Source organism: Pundamilia nyererei, unplaced genomic scaffold, assembly GCF_000239375.1.
Source record: "Pundamilia nyererei isolate P.nyererei 1_Seehausen unplaced genomic scaffold, PunNye1.0 scaffold00096, whole genome shotgun sequence".
Lineage (NCBI taxonomy): Eukaryota > Metazoa > Chordata > Actinopteri > Cichliformes > Cichlidae > Pundamilia > Pundamilia nyererei.
In genome coordinates, this window is record NW_005187497.1 from 1,261,131 (window position 1) to 1,282,214 (window position 21,084).

Sequence of the window (21,084 nt, forward strand, 5' to 3'; positions counted from 1 at the left end):
TTAGTTCTTCAGAATCCACCTTTGAACACACTTGTGTTGTGATTAAATTGTTGCCTGTCAGCATTTACATAAACGGAACTCACAACAGTCTACAGTTTCCAGCTGTTACTAACACATCATTGACGTCACGCTTGCAACTTCCTGTATGAAGACTGTCCCATTTTTATAGAACCACATGTGTAAAGTCGAATAGTCGAATAACTGTAGTCAACTGTCTTAGTGTGTGGTGGGTTTATTGGGTATAATGATGATAATAATAATAATAATAATAATAATAATAATAATAATGATGATGATGCTTCACAGGACAAGATCAGAAACAAACAATAAATGAAACATTTAAGAGATCAAAGTGAAACAATAAATAAGGTATAGAAATTCTGGCGTGACAAAAAGACAAAAAGGAGAAAAAAGGAAAAACAGGTAATTAAAGAAAATATAATTCATCACTAGGAGAGGGCGATCAAACAAATCTAAAACATGACATAATTCAACATGTCAGGACCCGGGCACCCCAGTGCATTCTCTGTTTCTGTGTGTGTGTGTGTGTGTGTGTGTGTGTGTGTGTGTGTGTGTGTGTGTGCTTTGTGTTCAAGATTGTCCATAGGCAGGGCTCCTCTTGAGTCTCCACCCAACTCACCTGTGGCTGGTTCCCCACATGTGGAAGATGAGCAATTAGGGGCTCCTTAAGGCGTGGGTAGACGGCCAATCATCACTGGAACATTGATCTGGATTGTGTGGAATGGCTGCTGGCTTGGTTTGCAAGTTGGACTCCCTCCTGTGTGGACACCCCTGAGTCCCCTTGGAGCCTTCCCCTTCCTGGATATCCCCCACGCCACTCTGTGCATTTTCACCATACTGATCTACCTGTAAATAAAAACTTCAGTCTGCCTCTGTGAGCTCTGTCTTTGAGTCCATTCACCTAGTGCCTTTTTCAGTGGAGGCTGAAAAAGGCTGTCCATAAAACACATTTCTTTCAGAAATCCCAGTAGATGAGCAGTTTCTGAAATACTAACCTATTTGCCATCAACAATCATGCCAAGCTCAAAGTCATTTAAATCACCTTCCCCATACTGATGCTAAGTTTGAATTTCAGCAGGTCATCTTGACCATGTCTACATGCCTAGATGCACTGGGTTCCTGAAATTTGATCGGCTGGTTAGATATTTGCATTAACGTGCAATACACCTACTGTGCACTCTACATTTGCCTGGAAAAGAGTTGTCTATCTATCTATCTATCTATCTATCTATCTATCTATCTATCTATCTATCTATCTATCTATCTATCTATCTATCTATCTATCTATCTATATATATATATTGTCTCTTTTTTGATTAATATAGTTTTACAATAATCATTCTGCTTTTCTCACTTTCAGCAGTTTTAAAAAAATCCTTCACATTTCATTTTTGCATCTGAACCCTTTTTATTCTACATTAGTCCCACATTTTTGCAGTACTCTTTCCAAAGCCAGTAATGTTTTTCATAAAACTATAAAACCATTTGGTGTCTAAATCTTGAAATAATGGTCTTAGTTTTTATTTACTGATCACAGATTTGGAAGGGACAAGGGGTGGTATCACTTCCCCTTAGAAATATGATTGGTCCCCTCCTCGTGCCTCCCCACCAAGACCGTTGCACTAGAGTACCGTTAATCTTACAATGCCCAACAACACCATTGGATGAAAGCACTGATTGGATGAGGAATGTAGCTGAGTACATTCAATCAAGTACTTGAAGTAGTACTACACTGCTATCTGATTTTTCTCCACTGTATTCTGAATACAATTACTTCACTTTGTACTCTATACTATTTATTTTGAAGCTTTAGTTACTTATTATTTCTGGATTGCATTATTATGGACCAAGTTACTTAGAAACTTGATCCAAATATTTAAGGTCTACAAATACTGCAAATATTTAAGGTCATGAACATTACAAACATATATATATCTCAGCAATTCAATAATTATAACTTACTAATATCGTGTATAGCAGCGGTCCCCAACCCCCGAGTCGTTTGTGAGAGTTGAGGCTCGGGTGTGAAATTTGTGGTTTTCAGGGTTTTTATTTGTTTTTAGCGTTATTTTTTTAAATTGTTTTTATCGTTAACTCGGTTTCCCTGGGTCTTTTCCCGTGTCTTATGAATAAATCTTCTTTTTTTGGTACTGGTCTTATTTTGTTATATTTATCCGCGACACCTTAAAGGCCAGTCCGTGAAAATATTGTCAGACCGACAAAGGCGCAAAAAAGGTTGGTGACCGCTGATGTATAGGATCCTAAAGTTGACTTTCACATGTATACATTTACTTTATGTACTTTAAATATATTTGAATATACAATCTGTGAACTATTAAGCTATTTAAATAGAATTATAACCTTTAAAGAAGTAAACAAATCTATTATTTATAAAACTGTTCATCACAAGGTTATGTTTAAATTCTTTTACAGCTCCACTTTTCACATAATAAATCTGCTATAGGACGCTGGGCTGTGGAAGATCTTGAGAATTTGTGGTTTTAACAGCAGTTATCTACACTTATCAAATTTTGGTTTCATGCGCCCTTCCTCCCCCTTTCCGCTGTCTTCATGGTCCCCTCCTGTGCCACCCCATTTAGAAAATCCTGAAAACGCCCCTGATTGACTGCCCTTGCATAATTGCACACATGTGAAAAAACCTTTAACTGGTCCTGCAGTGACATTTGCACCAAAGCAATGGAGAAAACCCGTAATGTATGTGAAAGGGTGCCTCCGCGGGCCACCACTCTGTGCACCACTGCCATCCACCGTGGCTCCATCAGTCTCCGCCTCCTTCTCAGCGCCGCCCTCAAGGAGTGACTTGGTGTTGAAGCACAGAGAGAGAGAGAGGGACTCTGCAGACTCACACACACACAAACAGAGACACACACACTCTGAGCTCCTCACACCAGCTGCTGTCTCTTTACTAACGGGACAACTTTAAACCTCCTGGATACCACAGTGGACCCTCTGCTCAGTGTGAACACCCCGGACTGAGGTGAGTGCAAACATCCACACATGTTGCCAGCTCTCTTTCTAATTTCGGGTGTGTTTGCCGTGGACCGCTTGAGACTAAACCAGAAGATGGAAGAAGGGAATTTTTTTCCCCCGTGGAGGAAAAGGGGGCAGTAGACAGGCAGGAGGAGAGGCATGTCCGGCTACTGTTGGAGCACTCCGAGCTAGCGCACTTTACCGCCTTTAGCGGGTCACCAGACGCCTTACTGAGCTGTAATTAAACCGGTGAAAAGCGTCGTTTCCGCTGCTGGCGCCAGTAAACACAACAACACGGGCTGAGCGGCTTTAACATCTCCTCATGGATGTTGGTATAACAGCGCTGCGGTGACACACATGGGTCTTCCCCCTCCTTTAGTCCGGGAGTGCTGGCTGGCTGCTGCTGGGACACCGGGACTGTTTGCAGCGGGCGAAGCTGCAGATGTTTATTTTGCATTTACTTTGTGAGTTTGAGACTCCCACAATCCAGGCTGAACGGACCGATGTTCAAGCTTTACGTGCCGACGAGCAGAGTCTTCGTCTTAACTTTTATATAGGACATTTTCGTATGTGCACTCATACAGTTTCCGCTTTATTGTTACTGTAGCATGCTCACTTATTCCTCCCCTTTATGTGATTTGAAATGATTAGTCTAATATGTAACCCTTATATGTATGAGTATAATAAAGATGTACTTAAAAATGACCCTAAATGTTATATTAAATGTGCAAACTGCCCCTTTTTGTCCATCAGCAGTGCAAAATCCTGCAGAATAACCAGCAAATGCCAAAATCAGCCATTAAAATCACTAACAGTACTTTTCATTGCTGATTTGTTTGATAATCACTTTATCCATTAAAGGATTTGGTCAAATATATTCAACCAGGGTTTAAGCATTAGCTTATACTCCCCTAAATACTGCCTTTATCATGTCATAATGCACCCGCCCACACCCCCAAATCCCTAAATTCATCCAACAGTCCAACAGTCTAAAGAGATTCACTTCACAATGACCTCAGACAGAAAAGAGCTTGAAATTCTCATGTAAGCAGCTTTAACTGGCAAATATGTTGGCTTTTTTTTTTCTAACATAAGTGACTAAAACGTTTGAAAATGGCTGCTATTTTTATTTCATGACCACAACTCGTTCTGTGCTGGCTGCAATGCACATCAGGCCACATTAAACATCTGTTTGACCCTCCCAGTGCTGTGATGACATCAGTAGTGTCCTAATGTGCTGCTTCCAGAGATGTGCACCAAACATCATCAGCAGCGTTCATCTCGTTTTGTGCCAGGTGTACCCGTTGCTAAGACAGGTGGGCTTCTTGCCTGGCTGTGTTACCTTTAAATCTTTGATGTGTGGAGACCTCCTGAACGCTTTCCGCCTGCTGTTCCTCTCAGCATCTGCACTGGCTGTTGGCTCATGTTGGGGAGTGACAGTTCACTCTGCTGTACTGCGTGCATGTCTGCTGTACATGCATGTGACAACACAAGAGCGACGAAGCGTGTCTGTACACGCGAAACATCAACACCCAAATCTAGGACTCCTGCAGGTGTGCATCACAAACAGGAGTCCGGATTGTGCTGCTGCTAAATATACTGTGCAAGTTGGTGCTTAACTAGATAACCACTGACTACCAGAGGTCAACTGTACCAGCTGAGCTCACTCTGCGATGCAGATAGAAATATAATAAACTTGAGGGTGCAACCCTTGTGTGACAGGTAGCAGGGAGGCCCCAGGAGGGATCAGAAATAAAGAGCAGTTAGACGGCATTCCTCTGCAAAGTTTTGTTGCTGGATTCGAAAGGATATCTGGATCCAGATTAGTTTGCAAAATTTTCATGAAGAAAAAAGTTTGTATTTGTGAATATATGAGGCGACTCCAAAAGTTTATCACTTCTAAATTGGGGGCAAGCTGTGCCTTTAATGCAAATTTGGCCACACTGTTTTGAGTAATAATGCCGATAATCAATCGAACAGATAAACTCAACCCCCAGCTGTTGTTATTTCAGGTAACAGCGACTGTCATCCCATCAGCTGCTGATTAATAGGTCACACATTAACAAGGTCAAAGGTTAAACTGGTTGAACTTTAAGCGAAGCGCTAAGATGTAAAGTCTATATCTTTGAAACATGTAAGATGTGGCTGTGAACTGATTTTAGTGTAAAAGTTAAACTTTAGCTGTGAAAAAAAAGCAACTGACAACTATTAGGGATAAAATAAACTGGAAAATACAGTGAAATCCCCAGAAAATGTTGAAGCCTTGTAAATGTACTGTAACTGCAAACTGCCTCTATGTTGGATCAGATCGAAATCGAAACTGTGCTGATAATGAATTTCTCTCTCTGAAGTTATGCGCGGTAACTGATGCCACATTCAAGCGTAATATTGCGACGTCTGCCTGCCGTTATTGTTTAGCTCACACACAAACCCACACAGGCACATTAACATGGCACTCGTCCACATTACCAACAGCAGTTATACAGAGTAATGGCAAAATTATATTCCTGTGAGTGTCTGAGTGAGTCGTCTCTGATCTCTAAGGAGCCCCATTGCTATGCTTCACTACTCCCTCCTCACTGAAGAGCTGCCTCCATATATTCTCTGCAGCTTTGTGCCCTAACTGATGTTTAATTATTCCAACACGGTGATTTGACTGTTGCTCATAAAATATTGAAACAGAAACAGCCCTGGAGGGATGCTGAAACACTGGCCTCGCTTGATACTTAAATAGGGCCTGCAGTGAAACGGGGCATCAAAGCAGGTCAGCAGAAGCGTGAAATAAAACTTGTTTCTTTGTATAAATTGGAAATCTGTTTCTCAGCCGCTTGCTGCTAAACAGGTCTTATCTGAGCTGCACCCCAAACCAGTGCGCTTTCTTACTATGGAAAAGCGATTATTGTAGATCAGCGCTCTGATTACAGCTAGGAGCAGGCACTGACTGCTAATCTGTGGTCTTAATACTAAGACAGGCAAATCGCAGGGCAGCTATCAAGCCTGCTTAGAGGTCCTCAAAGTCCACAGCCGTCTCCTAAGGTGTAGATTTGTTGATTTTTGTTGCTGTCTTCAGGTTGACTTGAAAGTGGGCTTGAGTGTGAATGCTTTTATTTTGCGGTTGGGTATAAATCACCAGGGAAGGAATGCTGGTCAGGTAAATTTGCTTTAAGTGCACTTTCAGACCTCTAATTTGTTTGCTCTGCTCTAAATCTGTAGGTGATTTTGTAAACTTTGCTATGGTTTCTTGTAAGGCAGGGAAAATCCAACAAGCCAAAATATACCAATGCAAACACTATACTCACTGGTCAGAAGAGCAGAGTAAGATGTGAAGCAGAAGGTCCCACGTTCATAGTGAGACCTCGGTTTATTATCTGCTTTGAGCTTACACATGACCTATTTTGATTGATCATGCAAGAATAAAAAATGCCCGTCACAATTTTCCAAATTCTGACATAATGTAGTAAAATGTTTGGTTTCGTCCAACCAACAGGCCAGAATTCAGATTCTTATTTTCCAATCTAAGAAAACAGGCAATCATTCAAACAGGTTGGCTTTAAAAAAAACTGCATGATTGCTAATTGTGTTTAGTATGATTTAATAATCCTTCATCTGTCTTTCATCATCACACATTTTCACTTGTGTGGCGTTTCTGCATGTATTCATCTAATTTATACTCTCCTCTGGACCGTCTGTGAAGTGGTGGGCTTCAGCTGAGTAAATACTTAAGTGATCAGTGGGAGTAATGGCGGATCCCCTGCTGACTGATGCTAGGATATCTTAACCCCCCCAGCCCCCCATGCGAACCCTCACTGAGAGGATAAAACCACAAACATCAGTGCTTTGCAGAGATGCGCGTTAGCTTCTTTAGCACCACGCAGCCCTAATCAGTCTGCTCGGTGGGTGGGGGTTTAGCTGCAGAGCATTTAATCTGCAAATGGTCACTGTCCACTTAAAAACCAGCAACTCCAATGTGATTGGTTTTTTTTTTAAAGATGCCACCTGAATTGAACCTGCTTTTTCATTCCATTTTGGAAACGGTAAAGTCGACAGTTCAGGTGCAGAGAGCTGCGATGTGCCTCTAAGCTGCTGATCAATAAGACAGTTGCACACCGCTTAATGTCCCAGCATGGGGACAGCGGTGTAAATGGATTTGTATTTATACACCACTTTTCCATCTTTACTGAGAACTCAAATGGCAGTTGTACCGCCACCTTCTCGCTGCATTTAGCAACTTTTTTTTCTTCTTCTCTCGCTCTCTCTCTCAGAAAAAGCTTCAGAGAAACATGTACTCCTTTGTACTGACATTACCTTTTTTTTTTTCTCTCTCAACGAGGTCTTGCTCTCCCGGCGCAGGTACAGCTCTCCCTCTGACTCTGCTCTTTCCAGCAAGTGAGCGAACAGCGAGCTTTTACCTCTGACAGAGTGCACAGCTGAATGGAAGAGAAAGTATGACACATTCTTTGGTGTCTAAGTTTTTCTCTCAGTTAACATTGTACGTCTGCAGCCACGGTCGTTAACTTGTTTTGTTGTGTAAGGTGATTTTGAGTCCCCGGCACTTGCACGAAGCTTCAAATATCCACTACTGAAAGTCCAAAGGCCGGCAAAATGGCTTTCGGGACAGTGCTGCTCCCGCATAGTGAGCTTTTGAAAGGGCCATAATTGTGTTTCTAGTGACTGTCAAAGCTCAACCAGAGTCCCCTCACAGCGAGTCTGACAGCTTCTCATGGCTGGTTAGCTCTGACTAGCAGCTCTACGTCTCTGCCCAGGCTACATTGTATCCCCTGACCCTCCCTCTGTCACACACTAACCACAGGGCCTCATCTCCTACACTTGTTGGTCTCGCTCCCCTGCTGTATTTTCTGAATATCATGGAGGGGGACCTGCATGACTTTGAAGAGGTAGATGCCCTTAACACTCGTCATTGATGTTCTTATAGCAGAGCTAAAGGTTCTATTTCAACTTTTCTGCTGTTGCCGTTAAAGCAAAAACAACACATCTTTATAGGTTTTCATGTTTATAGAGTGTCTGTAAGGATTTAGGGTTTTGGCTTTTTTTTAAATTTTTTTTTTTATAACCCCCTGCTATAAATATACACCTTTCAGCCTATTTCTCTATGTGCTTTTTTTCTGCAGAGACAGACCTGCCAGAGTAGTCAGTCAAGCAAGCTAGTGAACAGGAAGTGAGCTCATAGAGTTTGAGGCTTGCACTGTGCTCAGGAAGGCATTTGACTGAGGGGGGATTGTAAAGGTTTTTTCCTCACATTGTTGTGTGAAGCACACTGAGCCTCTCTGGTTTTCTTTGAGTTCAACATATGCCTCTTTCTATACACATGAAATTCTTGGATTGTTTTGTACTCCTATTGACGGTATTGTATCTATAACCTACAGATACCAGGCAGTAGTAAAAAGACTCTCAGGTGAAGGCTGCAAAATAGTCGCTGTTCACAGAGTGTCGTGCTTTTATTCTGCTCTCCTGATGAGCAAAATGGCTCTTAGATTAGACGACCACAGCTGTTGCACTTCAAAGGGAAAATTCAGCCAACATTGAAAGTGTTGTTGAAACCATCCTTGGGTCTGTGTGTGTGTGTGTGTGTGTGTGTGTGTGTGCATCCCTGCTTTTTGATGGCTTGTTTTTATGAATTCTCCCTGCATTGTTGGAGATGGTCCCTTTAATGTCTGCTTCGCTCTGTCTTGCTTCTCTGTCTGTGCCCTGCACCCATTGGTCTAAAATTGACCGCATGCTCTGGTGCTTGGTCGTGCCTGGTCGTGCCAAGGCTGCAGTTGCACAGTAATTGTGTGTGTGTGTGTGAGTGCGTTGTGGTTTGAAGTCTTGTGTGGTTTCTTCTGCATTGAGCTTGCATGACCGTAGATGCATCTCCAAGTTTGTCCCCTTTTTCTTTTTCCTTTTTTATTTTTTTGGCCTGTTGGTGTTCTGTGAGCTTAAAAATAGTGCTAACTGATCTGTAGCTATGATTCCTTAACTGTAGGATCTCTTCAAAATGTTTGCATCTGTATCTCTTTAAAAATTGATGAGTGAGCACAAGTTTATCTGAAAGCTTCCTTTTAGTAAACCTCACAAGAGACCAAATGTTTTAAAAGTGCATCAGTGTCTAGACATGATGATGATCTACATGTCCTTGCTGATACACAACACTTCCAGCATTAATCTACAGAAAGGACAGGGAGTAGAGCGGTACCACAGTTACAGGGATGTGGTCATTTCTCTTCTGCTGTGGTTCACAGTCGCTGCAGGGCTGTAGTCCTCCAGCTATCTAATTACCTCCTCTAAGGATGTTTTTATGTTTTCCTGCCTTATCTTGAAGTTGTCTCAAAGTGTCTTTTGATTTGTGTTTCTTTTAAAATGATTTTTTTGATGTTGCAAACGGTGATTTTATTACAATTCTTCGTTCATTCTCATCTACTTTAATGTAAAGAGTGGCATGCTTATTCCATAATTATGTGGGGCAAGTTTCATTGAGATTAAAACAAATACAACACAAGTAAAAACCAATTGCAATAATTCCATACAGACAAGTGAGCGTGATTAAGAAAACACAACATTTTCTAACATTAACGTGACAAATTTAGACTGCTAGTGTTATAATTGTTTTTTCTAAAAAAACCCAAAAACTCTGTGTCTGGTTGTTCAGCTGAATTGCTTCTGATGATCTGCCTTCCTACTTATTTGCTTTTGTTCCAGTCTGTGGTATCATTTACTCTTTCATAAAGGTTTTTACCTTTCTTATTTATCATAATGTAATAACAATTTCTATCTTTCCTTTCGTCTTGTGTTATGAATATAAGCAACTGAAGTATATACCAACCCTCAGTATTGGTTGGTTGGTTGGTATTTGGGGCAGTGATCTAAGCAGAGATGCCCAGGCCTTCCTCTCCTCCAGCCACATCCTCTGGGTCTTTTGGGGAATACCAAGGTGTTTCCAAGCCAGCCGACAGAGAGATTTAATCTCTCTAGCGTGTCCTGGATCTACCTTGGGGTCTCCTCTTGGTAGTAATTGTGGGAAACACTTCACCTAGGAGGCATCCAGGGGACATGTTATTGAAATGCCTGAACCCACTCAGTGGCTCCTTTCAGCATTTAGGACTACCTCTGCTCTCCTGAATGACCAAACTCCTCACCCTGTCTCTAACGATGAGCCCAGACACCGGTCGAGGGAAGTGTACTTCTTCCGCTTGTATTTGCATATTCATCTGGCCATGATTAACAGCTCATCGAGATGATCACTGTGGGAGTGAACTGCCCAGTACATTGGAAGCCTCCCTTGTGTGCTCAAGTTTCTCTTTACCACGATTACTACAGAGCAGACACTGCAGAGGTTCTCTCACCAAATACAACCTTAGCCCCTATCTCTAAGAAACACATTTAATATTCATATGTTGGTATTTTTCTATTTATCAAAAGCCATATTGTTATTGCCATAAATAATAATATTGTTATCAATGTTACATTTTGCTGGTCAGATGTGCTATTTGCCTTCACATTTCTGCAAATCTCCAGAGTAGGGGGGCAAAGTTGGCGTGAACCATTAGGCTGAAACATCCACATGAACAGGAAGTACACCGGGTGGAAATAAAGTGGAATTATCCTTTAAGAAACCCCCAAATGACGCATATGCTCATTCACCTTTCACTCACGGAGGAGCATCAAATTGCCCAGCAGGAAGAACAGATTGTGGCGCTCTTCTCTTTTTCTGCTTTTCTGAATCGAACAAATACAGACGAATATTTGCTTTGTAGAAAAGTAAAATGAGAAAGCGGCACGTAATCTCTGACTCTCGCTCTGCCCGCGGTTACTGGCACGGTGCAGGCTCACTGCGTACTCATCTTGGTTTAGTAGTGGATTAGAAGTGACACTTACTGCAGGCTGGCTGACTCTAACCCTTGTTTACTCTGGCTGGGTTTTAGCCGGGGACTCAAACCGTTATTAAGCAGTGAAATGACTCGAATGTAAGGCAGAGAGGAAAGAAAGAATAGGAGGGAAAATCTAGCAGGGACAAAAACCTAAAGAGCAGAAGATATTTCCTGAATCTGCCTGGAGATAGAGCACACTGACTGCAGCAGGGTGGGTTATAGACCCTCGAGGCCAGGGCGTGTCGTGGTCAAACCCTTATATAAATAAACAAAAAGATGCTTCTAAAATAAACACAAATTGCTCGTGTTAGTGTGCAGCGGATTGACGAGTAACTCCACCCAGGATCCGGAGCGGACAGCGGGCGCTAAACATGAGCTGCTGTCGTGTGCAGGTCAAGCTTTCCTTTGCTTTGGCGTCAGGCCTTTTGTGAGACGCCCCCACACTAGAAAAATGTGGTCCTACAGAAAGCACCCGTTTCAGATACACGCCCAACTCAGAACTTGAGGGAAAGAGGAGCAGTGTGATGTTTTCTAAAGGAAAGTTAAAAAGGTGTATGCTGTGGGTCTCTCGCGCTCTTTTTTTTTTTTTTTAAGCTCTAAACCTGCATGCTTTTATACTGATGTAACAGAAAGCAATGGGCTCGTGTGGGCAGGTGAAATAAAAGCTGTACATTTGTACTAAAGGAGCGTCTCAAAGAATGAAAAGGGCCGTCACACATTAACGAAGATGACAAGCAAACGCAGCCTACAGATGCACATAACAACAAAGCAGAGTAAGGAGAATAATTAAAGTGTTTTTTTGGACGTGGCAGGGACATGAATCTTTACTGCAAAGTGCCCGCCGGTGAGAGGAGGTGAATTATACTCCTTCAAAGTTTGCTTAATGGACTATAAGACAGGAATACAGATGAGTCACACTAGATCAGAGGACTTAAGCCTCTTATACGCAGGGAACTTGCAAAAAATCTGTTAAATTAGCTGCAAAAACCGATAGTTCACACCTGCTGTAGGTCCCCCAGTGTATATAGAAATGACAGCTGTGTTAAATATATTAAGATATTTTTGCCATATGTCTCGTCTGACAATAATGACAAAGTGAAATCGCATCATGTGAAGTTTTGGACCACTCGTAGCCCTCCTGACATTTATGTTCTCTGTTTGTCTCTTGTGAATGAGGCAATGAAATTCATGCTATTGCGCTAATTGACTGCTGATGCAAATGGACCTTCAATGGCCGACCCAGTAAAAGACCCCAAGCTTGTGCACTTTGGATGTAATGAGTACAGGACAATTTTCAAAACTGGCTTTACAAATATTTTATGAGGAAGGAAATGCATTTAGACATGAAAGGCTCGCTCCATTTATTGATTAGTGTCTTCAATTTGTGTTGATTAGCAGAAGACTCAGGATGATTTTTGATAATTGATTAATGGTATTTTCAAGCCAAAAATATATCAAACTGTTTTTGTATGCAGCCTCTTGAATGTGGAGTTTTTTTCCCTGTGTTTTAAATAGTTCTGTGCTTTATGGTAAGTCAAACAAATTAGCTTTTTTTTTAGTACTAATTTCATAGACCAAATGCTTTAAGAAGAGAAGTGAAAATGATATCAGTCCAAGGTGAACAGAAGTTTGTCTGTGTACATAAAATCTGCCCTTCTCTATCCTATGACTGGAACCGTCACTGCTTTTGTCCTCATTAAAGCCATGGAGGAAGATTGCTGCTAATCTTAATATACCCCCAACCTTCAACCTTGTGTTCTGATGAACCCCTGCCTCTAAGTAAAGCAGATAACAAACTAAAGCACATACTACCAGATTAAAGTGGGCAAAGATGGCTTTTGGAAATGTGGGATTTCTCCTGCATGGAGGAATTTTCTGGCGTCCCTCCTTCAAAAAGTTTTAAAAATGGTCTTCTTGCTAAATATGTGCTATGCTGACACACTGGACACCTAGAATAGTCAGATCCACTTTAGTCAGATTGTATGTGTTTCCCAGTGAAGTGATCAGAAGTCAGGAAGACGGACAGATCCTGGAAGCATGTCTCTGAGTGGCAGTCCAACCTCAAATGTAAACCAGTATAGCTGCTGTGCACGGCAGAAGATTGTGCATAAACCAAAACTAAACTCTTTTTTTTTTTTTTGTATGTATGAATACTTCAAATGAACAAAAGGTTTGACTCCATCTTTCCCCAACATGTATCAAGCTTGCTTTATATTGTGAAGTAAACAAGAAGGGCTGGATTTATGACTAAAAAACAAACAACACATCGCACATTGTGCAATTTGGCTCATTGGTTAAACACGTCAGCATTTTTGCACAACTTCAACATAACTTTGCGTTGGTTATTCTTTCCATGTGTTCGTAGTACACCTGCTTTTAGTTTACCTGTTTATTTATATCATTGCCCATGATATAAATAAACAGGTATATGATATATTTGGGTAAATACACAATTTAGAGAGGAAAACAAATGAGTTAGAAGTGAGAAAACTCATTCTCGATACCAACCACAAGAAACCCGTGAAGAGCAAACAAAGTGTTTTTCTAGCTCTTCTTTCCTTCCACTTTTTATTCACATCACAAAAAGGAAAGAAAACGAATGGTACAACTCAGCCTGGCTGAAGTTTCGAGAGACTTCATGCCCATGCAGATTTTGTTGTACATTTAAGTTGTTGCTTTTTGAAGTTTAGGTGCACTATTTGGATGCCTGTCTGAACAATGACTGGTGACATCTGCGTGCTTCCTTAGAGAAGGCTGTCAAACCTTCACAGGCAGTATGGAGTGTAACGTGTCTTGTCCTTTTTAAACTTCTTTAAATGTTGGGATGAATAAAGAGCGTCTTCTCCCTTCACTCAAACCAAGAAAAAAACCATTAGACTACAAAGAAGCAACCAATGTAAAAGAAGTTTAAGGAAACAATTATTTAGTTTTTAAATATGTATAATGTTCTAAAAATCTATCAAATCTACATGCTACAAGGGGTTGGAACTCTGTTGCACTGAGACTGTACACTGTCCGTACATTACATTTTAAAATGCAAAAGCAAAATTATTTATTGTTCTCCTTGAAAATGATGCGAAGTGATGTGAGGCACGTCCCAGCTGCTGAAATGCAGAATTGAAGATGCTGTAACCGTGGGACTGTTGATGCAGTGTTGAGCTAGTTTTTTCAGGCAGGACCATGAATTAAATTAACAGGACTTATACCCTGCACGACTGTAGGGCCAGCAGTGTTTTGATGCAGCCATAAATATGTTGGTCAGTAGGTCCCTGCAGGATCAGCTCTGCCAGAGAAACACAGATTTACTGCAAGATTGCTGGCTCGGTACTTACAAACATAAAGTAAACAGCTTATGTTGACGTAAGCTAATGTAACTGGTGTGCTTATGAGTTGACTTGAGCTTATTGCGTCACTTTTTTTTTTTTTTTTTGAAGTGGGAAATCGAATTGCTTTTGAGCATTAAAACCACAGGCACTAGAGAGGTTTTAATCTACTTCTGGGTGCAGACGGTCAGTTGAGGCATCCTGTGGCACATCAACTCCTTGCTTTTGTCGATATGCAGCGGGCTTTCTACCTCTGCCCTGGTTCATTACGGCAAGGGAGACAATGACCCAGAATCAAGTTGACCTGAGTGCTTTAAATCAAGGCTTCACCAGAGGAAATAAATTCTCTCCCCAGCAGCACGCCCAGCGCCAACTAGGACAAGTAATCCAGACAGAATAAAATCGTCCTTTTAGAGGGCGCTGAGGGAGAGAGGGATGAAGGAAGACACAATTGGCAAGAAAGGAAGAGAAAAAGAAAAAGGATGGAGAGGTATCACATGGGAAACCAGTCAGAGCAGTCCCACAGAAACTAAAATAAATAAACATTTGAGCTTTTTGTCTTCTTCACCTCTCTACAATTTGTTTTCCATATTTAGATTTTGTATTGAATGTTAGTTTTTAAGCTTTTTAAGTGTGTCTCTAGTCCTCTCTCCAAGAGCCTGGTTTTGGCAGATGTTTCTTCCTGTTAAAAGGGAGTTTTTTCTTCCCACTCTCGTCAAATGCTTGCTCATAGGGGTTCGTCTGATTGTAATATTACTGTAGGGTTGAAGCGATGGCTGTTGTGATTTGACACTACATGAATACAATTGACTTTAGTTAAATTATCTAAAAGACCGACCATTAGAATGTTTGCAAGCATGGCTGATGGGATTAGCAGACTTGTTTGCTTACTTTGATAGTTCGTAGTTTACATCACCAGTTTTAGATGATATGTAAATAAAGAAATGTTCTTGTAGCCAAGCATGGCGTGTGAATTAATGGGCTTTAGAGGTGCTTGTAGGAGAGATGGAGCGAAAAATACCCTCAAAATTCTATGATGGGATATTTCAAGGAAATTTACTGTAATGATTTTTAGGATGAATTGTGTGATGGAAGTGAAGGGCATTTTCTATCTGTCTTTCCCAATGAGCTACTGTCACTGATGACAGAATGCTTAATTCAAAGTGTTAATCTATTGCCACGAGGCGCCACCAGCAGCTGCATTAAAGTGAATAGTAGTTAAACAGTATAAGTCATATATAAGTGCAAAAATAGCCTTGGAAGTCTTAAGTAAAAGTATAATAGAACTGCTTAACATTTCAGTTTAACAGTCACTAAAATAACTTGTAACTTATCAGGAGGATGCACAATATTGTCACATAAATGAAAATATATCTGGTAGGTCTCTAAAGTCGCCACTAGGATCCAGTCACCTAGTGGTGCAGATCTGAAACTACACAGGCATTTAGGTGGTAAGGCATGTTGTTGATTTGCTGTCTATTGCTTTTGATGTCAAATCCTCTCCAGCCTTAGGTATTTAAAAAAAAAAAAAGAAGAAGCTAAAAATAGTATTATTCGCTACTTCTTTTAACACAATCAGGTAGTCGTACCATTTAACTACATCGGCACCGCTCTTTCTATCATATGGAGTGCAGGACGTGAGAGCTCCAGCGATGCTCCGTTGACTCATTTGTTTACTGTTGGGCCCCTCATCACCGGCTGCTGGTTATCTCCTCCTCGCGTGCCATCATATCCTGGTGGTTGATTGTGTGTTTGTGCCACATCCATTGAAACAAGTTTCTACTTTCCACCTTCAACAGGAATGTTTTTTCTTGAATATTTTGAAGAGTACTCTGTTGAAGTTGTTCCCTCCAGGCCTCGATGGCCGGTGTCCTGCAGGTTTTAGATCTCACCCTGTGTCAACACACCTGAATCAAAAGATGAATTCATTATCAGGCCTCTGGAGAACTTCGAGACATGTTGAGGATGTAATTTAGCCTTATAAATCAGCTGTGTTGGATCAAGGACACATCTAAAACCTGCAGGACGCTGGCCCTTGAGGTCTGGAGTTCCCCCACCCCTGTTTTAGACAAACCTAGACTACCTGTTTTGGAGTCTGTGATAGGCTAAGCAACCAGCTGCTAGTTTAATGTAATATAAATGGCATCTCATCAAACTGCTGACGGCAGTTTTAAAAAAAAGTAAACAACACTATTAAAATTAAGGGTTTTTGATGTTTTGTACTGAAAGACTTTGATGCCCTAATTGGATGAATATTAAACAAGAGACATTTTAGTAAATTATTCACATTTATGTTGAAAAATATGAAATTACCCAGGTCTACTTATACAAAATGTCTTTTGTGTGTTTTTGTATTCATGCATTTCTCAGATAAAACTTTATCAAAGCTGTCTCAGCTTTTAGTTGTCTCTTTGTGGTGTTGCAGCTCACCACTATAACCGAGAGACTACCTGTTTTCAGTATTTGACTTCAAATATCCATTGACATCAGCGTCTTCAACCACATGTGTGCGTGCGTGCGTGCGTGTGTTTGAGCGCGTGTGTGCATCTCACCAGTGCGTGTTCGGTTTTCTGTTTATCTGTTTACGTACAGCAGCAGCTGCTACTCCTCTGCTCTCTCTTCTGCTGCTGAGTAACAAGGTTTCCTCTTTACTCTGTTTTCAGCGAAAAAAGGAAACTGCTGCTGTTGCTACTGAGCGAGTGGAGACTGGCGCCCAGAACATAACACAACATAAAACACGGACAGATCGGTTCGTTGCATCAGAGCCCATAAAAACAAAATTTCCAAAAAGCCTTGGTCTTTATTTCTACATCTGTGGGGAAGTAGAACGACAGCACATTATAGACGTATCATATTCGTACTTGCATGGTTAATTGAAAACTGCTGTACGATACAGTGCCTGACACTGCACTGAAGGTGTGATTGTGTGCGTGTGTTCCTGGCTGTGTCAAAATGCAGACCTGCCTTTTGTCAGTTTGACCACAAAGACTTTAGTTTGACACATCCAGGGGTCGTGTTTCGGTTAATGAATGTGTTTTGTCAGAAAGGTCAGGTGTCGAATCTTGGTGTTACAGTCAAAACTAACGGCTTCCTGTTTTAATTGCCGTGTGCTGTGTCATTAGACGTTTGCGCCGTGTTTCTTCAACGCTAGGTAAGGGCTCAGAATAATTGGTAGTGTGTGATAATGAGGCCTCTGGGGTAAAGCTTAAATCTCTTTAAAATGCTGTCAGATGAGTTAAAAAGCTGGTGTCACTGTCTTATAATTATCAGATGATGCCACCTTTTTCATTTAATAGTTTTTGGCTATCCCTTTCCATCATTAATGATAACACTGCAGTACTTAACTTGCAGAGAACAATCAGAGAAACAACACTGCTGAAGAGGTCGGAAACACGAGGTGTCGTGCACCTCTATAAACCTCCCTGGCTGCACGCAGGTGTCTCAGCTGCACAGCGCTAACAAACCAGCGCTGTCCAAATCAGCAATTAATGGCTGCAAGACATCACAGCTCGACTTTCTCCAGACTTTATCAGACATGGAAGGAACCAGTCAGCTATGAATTACTTATTGAAGTATTGCTGTTACAGGCTAGCAGTTTTAACTGCTTAGGAAAAGTGACAGTATACTGTTAGAAGTAGAAAGTAATTCTATTAAAAAGAGACTGTACAGTCCAGGGACTGCTCTGTGACAGGCTTATGGAATCTTCTAGCCTCCCAGCCTTTCAAACACAACATAATGATGGAGAGCACGTGAATTCCAAAGTCTGCGAGGACCAACTTCCCGGTTTAAGTTTAACTGAGTGTACTTGCTGTAATTGTGTGGCCTCACAATTTAAATAAAAGATGTTAGTTGTGTTTATTTTTGGATTTATCTAAAACTGATGATGTACCAGCCAGTATAATCTTCTGTTTTCTGCCTTTATACACTAAGCTACCATTCTCAGAAATTACTTTGTATGATTTTTAAAATATGGTTCTTCAGACCAAGAAGTTAATAGGCCAGCAGTTTGAAATTCATCACACAACAAGTCAGCTAATGCAGTTTTAGAGTGGGCCTGCACTTCTGTTGTGATCTAGGTCTGTTTATACCGCCTTTCTGTCATTTCCCCATACCGTAGATACCTCTGACATGACCTCATAGTGTCACAAATTTCCCTCTCCATGATAGGGCTGACATGCTCCATCTTGTCATGGAGAGCAGATTGATAGCCCTTGTTCTGCTGTGTACCCTTAGTAGGCTCCATGTTGTTTTCTTTATAACTTTATCAGCCTCTCACATCACTGTGGAGGAATTTTGCCCTAGCTTTCGTTAGTGTTGCTTCAGTTCATTGAGATTTGGGGGCATTTGTTTGTGCACAGCTTTCTCAAGGTCCCGCCACAGCATTACAGTCAGATTGAGGTGTGGTGGGTTTTTTTTTTTTGTTTTTGTTTTTTTACTGGGCCATTGCAAAGCTTTGATTCTTTTTCTTGTTGTTACAGATTTGCTGCTGTGTGTTGGATCATTGTCTTGTTGCATGACATAATTTGGGGCAAGTTTTAGCTGTCGGAGACGCAGCGGCACATTTGAGTCTAGAAAACTTTGGTATACAGAGGCTTTCATGGTCAACTCAATTTCTGCAGAGTTCCCAGGTCCAAATCATCACTGTGATTGACGGTTGGTACAAGGGCTGCACAGCAAATCGACTTTTAATCTCAATAACAAACATGATTGAGCGAACATTCCAAAACCAAAAGCCAATCAAGTGCTGTCTAAATCATTCAGCTTTTATTATTATTATTATTATTATTACAGCTTTTAAAAAAAAAATCTCATAGGTTTTATTTTATGTGAGGCACGTTCTGGTTTTGTACAGGTGACCACATGCCTGCATAGGCCAATCCCTGCTGTTTCTGCAGTGTGCAGCTTGAAGTGTCCTAGACTAGTGTAGATGAGTAACACTACGCTGAAACACAGAACAACAAATTTCAAATGTTGGGCACATCTGAGGATGAAGAAAGAGCATGGCCTTTGAAGTTGATCATCCATCCACTTTTTGGTAATATTTCCCCTGGCAATCATTCCCAACAGGCCAAAATTGTTCAGTCTTGTACTCTTATGAATTTTAATATCCAATGTGCTAACTGAGCAGTGTAGAGGTTTTCTGAGCAGTGCGTGATCTGACCTTGGGAGGAATTTGCTGGGATTTCCACTCCTGGGAAAATTAGCGACTGCTTTTGAATGTTTTCCATTTGTGAATAATCGGCCTCACTGAAGAATGCCGAATTTCTAATTGTTATAAGCCTTACCGGACTGATGGACAGTAACAATAAGATCATTGCTCAACACTTGCTCATGATCAGGAAATCAAATGCATGTGATTAGCAGCACTCGGCTTTAACTTACCCTCTAAGAAGTAATGGTGTTTTTGGTTTTTCACTCGCTGATTCTAAATGTTGGGTTAATGGTTGTTAAATAAATAAATAGTTGGTGTATGTCATGTTTGTGCGTAACTGATTTTAAGGCCCACTAGGGACCAGGCTACTTTCATTCTGATATATAAAGCCTTATAACTGAAGGAGAGCTTTCTCCTTACCAGGACTATATATATCCTTATCAGTCCTCATTAGCACTTCCTTCCAGATTAATCCATTAATATATACCGCATACTTAATACCAAGTGTTCTGTTATGCAAAATGTCCGCTTTGCTCTCCTTGAGTGCAATATGTTATTTGAGGCCGTCACCTTCAGCAGTGCCAGTGAAAGGCACAGTATGCTGACAATTACTGTGCAGTCCTAATGGTATGGATTTATTTTTTCTCTCTCTGATGCCATCAACACTTTTGTAGGGCTCAGTAATGAACCCAGAGCTGGCATTCGCTTTGTAAAAGCCTTTGCCGTTCAGCTAAACTATGAAATAAGCAGGGAGTCATTTCATTTCTTTTCTTTTTTTTTAACCAAGAAGCTATATTTCTCATTGTGGACATGAAATTGGATTGAGCTCTTACTGCACAAAATAATCTCATTGTACTTTTCCAGAAGTGGCATAAAAAGTTGACATAGATTGAAAGAGGTGCTGTGCAGCGCTCAATCCTCCATTTCACACAGAAGCTCAGAGAAATCCTGTAATAAATTTCCCATTTTTACTGTAATTAATAGTGAAATTGTCTCCTCTGCCTCTCAGTCCTGACAGGCTTTCTGCAGGGAGTTAAATCTTCGTATCTCTGCAGTGAATGATGGTGTGTGTCACTTGTGCGACAGCTGTAACTCCCTCTGCCGTCTTGCTGAACGGTTTCGGTGGTCTTTTTAATCTGCTTGGCCTGTCGATGGCATTAGCAGGTGATTAAATGAATTAGCCTGACCCGGAGACATTAGCACTGGGCTGGAACTCGGGGTGTGAGGGATTGAGGGAGCTGTGGTGGTGATCGGGGAGGGCGCTGGCTCTTTCTGCACACACAGTTTGTCATGACATAGAGGGGTTTGTACAACTTGCATGAATGCATGCACACGTATAGAAAACACACAGACACGCACTCTGTCAAACACAATGGGGTATTGTATGTGTGACACTACCACTACTGTGTCTCCACGCAGTACGTCCTGACACAGCACACGCCCCCTCGCTGCTAAATGTCATGTGAAGTTACTGACATGATTAGTGTATCAAAGTGGGCCAAGTGTGTATACTCACGGTGACAGTTACGTGTTGTGAATGCTCCAGGGTTGGACAAATAAACAAGTCTGTGAAGGTTCTCAGTCATCCAGGTCATCGTAGTCAAAGGAGCTTGCAAAGAAAAGCGTCTGGACTTCTTTAAGTTACTTGAAGACGTTTCACCTCTCATCCGAGAAGCTTCTTCAGTTCTAAGGTCAAATGGTGGAGATCTGGGACTCTCCACCATTTGGCCTT

At 41.3% G+C, this 21,084-nt stretch overlaps 1 protein-coding gene across 1 annotated transcript in view; it reads left to right on the forward strand.

Annotated features, from left to right (window-relative positions):
- The first annotated feature begins 2,877 nt into the window (after nucleotides 1–2,877).
- Nucleotides 2,878–21,084, forward strand: part of LOC102208916 (protein phosphatase 1 regulatory inhibitor subunit 16B-like) — a 61,210-nt gene continuing 43,003 nt past the window's right edge. The window contains exon 1 of the mRNA XM_005740091.1: nucleotides 2,878–3,019. The gene's annotated coding sequence lies outside the window, so the exon portion shown is untranslated. The remainder of the gene's footprint in view (nucleotides 3,020–21,084) is intronic.